The sequence below is a fragment of the Triticum dicoccoides genome, chromosome 6B (assembly GCF_002162155.2).
Source record: "Triticum dicoccoides isolate Atlit2015 ecotype Zavitan chromosome 6B, WEW_v2.0, whole genome shotgun sequence".
NCBI lineage: Eukaryota > Viridiplantae > Streptophyta > Magnoliopsida > Poales > Poaceae > Triticum > Triticum dicoccoides.
The window spans coordinates 619,251,417-619,256,492 of NC_041391.1; the positions used below are offsets into that span (position 1 = coordinate 619,251,417).

At 56.6% G+C, this 5,076-nt stretch overlaps 1 pseudogene; it reads left to right on the top strand.

Annotated features, from left to right (window-relative positions):
- The first annotated feature begins 1,348 nt into the window (after window positions 1-1,348).
- LOC119321337 lies at window positions 1,349-3,198 on the top strand (annotated as a pseudogene).
- The last annotated feature ends 1,878 nt before the right edge of the window (window positions 3,199-5,076 follow it).

Genomic DNA, 5,076 nt, shown 5'->3' on the forward strand with positions numbered 1-5,076 from the left:
GTTGTTAAACGTGTACGTAAAAAATGTTCTTGATGTATACAAAAAAGTAGAATGTGTATAAAATAAGTAGACATAAAAAATAAATAGGTTTTGGAAAATGTTAACCATGAAATTGGAAAGTATTAAGCGTGTATATAAAAATGTTTCTGATGTAGAAAAAATGTACAATGTTCCTGATACAAGCTTTACGTAAACCAATGGCTTGACTTTAATTTTCATATTGTTTTAAATTGTTTCCATAATTTTTTTCTTGAGAATATCGATGTTCATATGCAACCTTGAACATTTGGTATGCATGCCCTTGCAAATTGATTGTTTTCGATGGAGTTGTCTAACATGTTTGCGACCAAATTAATACTTGACTTGGATTACAAAAAACACATATATCAAGGAGGCAAAAATGATGCTCTTTTGCAAATGTTATTTTCATGGTAATGCAAATATTTGTTGGGCACCACCGAGAAGGAACGACAACAAATGCGTAAAGAGATACTTGCAACTAGATAGATATTTATATTGTCTAAATTGAAAACACCTTGAATACACTTTAAAAATCATCACGTCTTTATGTTTTTGCGCAACATCACTTATCATTTTGTTTTTCATGTGACATCGTTCACGATTTCAAGAGATTTACTGATGTCTCGAGAGTGTGTATGAGATGTGATTTTTTTGCTCCCGTTGCAACGCACGGGCTTGTTTGCTAGTCAAGTTAAAAGAAAGATGTGTCATCAGATCAAAGTGTCAGGAAAAGTGTGTCATATAATCAATTTGCTCTAGTTTGATGATGACGAACGGTACGGGGATTAGATCGGTTGATTAGTGGCTTGTTGCGTTAACCACATAGATGTTTAAGACTCTTGGATCGGCTAGATAAATGGTTCTGGTTATTTGGATCTGCCCCCTTTCTTCTTTTTATAGGGGTAGTAGATACACCGATCCACTCCATCTGCGTTTACCTGGACTGTGTAAGATGGCACCACCACCATCAGCGCACGATGAACATAAATAAATCTCGATAGCGTTATCTCGACATATCCGTGCCGTGGGCGTTCCTGCGCTCCACCAGCGACGTTGCCCACACGCGTCCTACGTATGGATCCATCTGTCATGGCCTGAACCTGAAGTAAGCTAGGGGACAGAAGGCGCGATCGCAGAGGCAAATTAACCGGGCGATCAGGGGCGCGCGATCCCTTAGCACGGCGTTGACTGTCGGCAGCGTGGACTGCGTGCGAATCCAAATCATTCTGTTGTGCCGTACGTAGTACGTGGCGCGCGATGCAGCTAGCCGTATACGTTCAGGGTTAGAAGCTGTGGCGTAGGCGTCGACGGAACGTCGGGCCAACAGATGGAGGCGGAGAGAGCGCGCACGCCCGGCCGGGAGTTGGGCTGCGTCGGGACGTGGGGTGGCGGCAGCGGGAAGACGGAGCGGCGGGGATGGCGTGCGCCGGTGGCCGAGGTGGTCGTGGTCGGGCTGTTGGCTACCGTGGCGTTGCTCGTGACGGCTTTCGGCGCCGCCGGCGGCCTGCTGCCGTCCTCGTTGCGAGGAGTGGAGTTCGTGCGAAAGCCAGGTAGTAGTAAGCATCGACAATCGTATTCATTCATTTACGAGACCATCGAAACCGTGGTGCAAGTGCGGTCGTAATCTTGAAGCCTTGTACCGTGCAGTCGACGCGGCGCCATCACCCGTGCATGCGGCACCTGACCGCGACAAGCCGGCGTCGTCGCCTCGGCGCGACCAGGACGTGCGCCTCCTGGGCGGGCTGCTCTCCCCGGCCTTCGACGACCAGTCGTGCCGTTCGCGGTACGCGTCGCCGTCCCTCTACCGCCGTCCGTCGCCGTTCCGCCCCGTCGTCCCACCTCGTGGCGCGCCTCCGGCGGTACGAGGCCTGGCACAGGCGGTGTGGCCCCGGATCGCCGCTCTTCGGGGAAGCCGTCGAGCACCTGCGCTCCGGCCGCAACGCCGCGCGCTCCGAGTGCCAGTACGCGGTGTGGACGCCCTTCAACGGCCTCGGCAACCGCATGCTCGCGCTCGCCTCCACGTTCCTGTACGCGCTGCTCACCGACCGTGTCCTGCTGGTGCACGCGCCGCAGGAGTTCGACGGCCTCTTCTGCGAGCCCTTCCCCGGCAGCTCCTGGACGCTGCCCGCCGGCTTTCCGATCGCCGACTTCGACGCCACCTTCACCATGTTGTCGCCCACGAGCTACAAGAACATGAAGAAGGCCGGCACGATAAACGGCGGTGACCGTGTCAACGTTACCGCCGAGGGGCTCCCCGCGTACGTGTTCCTCGACCTCATCCAGTCCTACACCGACGCCGCCTTCTGCGAAGCCGACCAGCGCGTGCTCGCCAAGTTCAACTGGATGGTGGTCAAGTCCGACGTCTACTTCGCCACCGCGCTCTTCCTCATGCCGGCGTACCGGCGCGAGCTCGCACGGCTATTCCCGGAGAAGGAGGCCGCGTTCCACCACCTCGGGCGGTACCTCTTCCACCCGTCCAACGACGTGTGGGGCATCGTCCGTGAATTCTACGAGGCCTACCTCGCCGGGGCAGACGAGCGCGTCGGCCTGCAGGTGCGCGTGTTCCAGGAGGTGCCGGTGCCGTTCGAGACCATGTACGGCCAGATCATGCGCTGCTCGGAGCAGGAGGGTTTGCTACCCAAGGTCGCACTCGCACAGCAGAATGCCGCCGCGGCGAGAAACACCTCTGCCGTGCCGCCGCCGGACGGCAGGAAGACGAAGGTGACATCGATACTGGTGACGTCGCTGTCCCCGGAGTACTACGAGCGCATCCGCGGCGTGTACCACGCCAACTGGACGGAGACCGGGGATTACGTGGTGGTGCACCAGCCGAGCCACGACGGCGTGCAGCACACGGAGGCGCGCGGCCACAACCAGAGGGCGCTGGCGGAGATATACCTGCTGAGCTTCTGCGACCGCATCGTGACGACGGCCGTGTCGACGTTCGGGTACGTGGCGCACGGGCTGGCCGGGGTGAGGTCGTGGGTGCTGCTGCGGTCGCCGTCGCCAGAGACGCCGGCCGAGCCCGCGTGCGTCCGGTCGTCGACCGTGGAGCCCTGCATGCAGGCCGCGCCGAGACAGATGTGCGGTGCGGCGAAAGGGAGCGACATTGGAGGTCTCGCGCCGTATGTCCGGCACTGCGAGGATGTGCATGGAGGCGTCAAGCTATTTAGCTAGCTAGCGCGCCCATTTCTTTGTCTGTGTACATAATATGCTTGAGAGTGTCTATTTAGCATTCGACTGAAATTAAAATGAGTTTCATTCAAATTTTGTACAAATAGAAACATGGCACGTCTATCCTCAACCAAAGCGAGACACTCCGGATCGACGACAAAGCGGTGGGAGGAGGATAGAATGGACCCTCGGTGGCGTGTCCGCTACGCGGCGGATCTGGAGACCGTCCACACCGTCACCCTTCGCGACGGCGAGCTCCTCCTCCACAGGGATGCTCTCCGCCTTGTTCTCTACGACGACAAGGGCACGGTGGTGGACGCCCGGGGCGCTTCGCGAGCACGAATTCGTCGACATCGGGCACATTATCGCGTTCCCCTGCTTCTTCGCTAGGGTGCGTGACAGGATCCCGGATCCCATGGCAGCCCCGCACCGAGTCGACGACGAGCGTGACCGACGAAACGTGACAGGCCTCGAGGAGACACGGGCGGTACACGGTGCGGGGTTTCGACACCGCGTCCCACCAGATCCGCCATGGGTGGGTCCCGTGGTGGGGGAGGCGCCTGCAATGGCGGCGGCCGTACACGTGGACGAAGATCCAGCGCTACCAGCACATCGCGGCGATCCGGGCGTGAGTACAGAAGCCAAACCCCACTCTCCGCTTGACCTAGACGCCGCTTTCTCCCACTTCTGGGCAGCGCCGAGAAACCCTAGATCCAATCCACCCGCCTCCTTCTCCTGGTGGAGGGGAAAATCGGTGGTGATCTCAGATCCTTCGCTGAGATCGCGGCCTCCCCTCTGCGACCACCTGATTCCATGGCGGATAAGGGCGGGCATGGATTCCGTGGCGACCGCCGCGAGGGATTCGGTGCTGGTCGGGCGGGCCGTGGTGCCGTCCGCTTCGACCGCGGCGGCGGGCGCTTCGATCGTGGCGCGGGCAGATCTGACCGCGGCGGCGGGCGGTTCTCGTGGCAGCGCGACGACGTCAACAACAACGGCGGCAAGTCCACCCACTCGGACACATCGGGTACCTCGCGCTGGGACGCTACAGCTGCTTCCAAGGAGCGCATCGACAACAATTCGGAGGGCGTGTGGGTGGAGAAGCTCCAGAGATCTACTGGATCTGGAGGGGGGAGCAGCCACCAAGCCGATCTGACTCCCACCCCGCTCGCTCCTCCAGCTGCTAAAGCTTCACCGAAAAATCAGGTGCTACCTTACAAATCTGGCGACCCCTGTCCCATTTGCAAATCTGCTGGTCATTTCCCTGTTCGTTACCCGCAAGCATTTTGTAAGAGATGTAGCAAACTGGGTCATCTTGCTTCCGTTTACAATGAGTTTCTGCCGTGGGAGTGCATTGCTCCGATGTGTGCTTTCCAGGCTAGGGGGCGTTTTTTTCTATATACATGATTATTGTTCTGCTGAGCAAGCGAGAGAGCGTTCGTGCAACGTTATCATCACTGTCTTGAGGGGGAATCCCACGGTTAAACAGATGAATGACGCGTTCTTCTTGTACCTGGGTAAAACTTGGAGGTGTGCGGCTAAGTTGTTGGAACCTGGTGTCTTTCTGATGAGATTTCCCAACACTAGAGAGGTGGAGAAAGCCTGCTACAGTGACCGTATGACTATGAAACCATGTGGTACTGTAGTTAGGGTCACTCGATGGAATCATGATGATGGTGCTAAGGGGTTTTTGGAAAAAGCTTGGGTCAAGGTGGGCAACATCCCCATTGATAAGAGATGCGAGAGAAATGTCGCTTTTGTTGCCTCTCTTGCGGGAGTACCTCTGGAGATCGATATGGCCACGTTGCATCGGCCCGACTCTGTGAGGGTGAAATTGGGTTGCCGTGATGTTGATGAGATCACTCCAGTGGCTGGGTCAGTCCT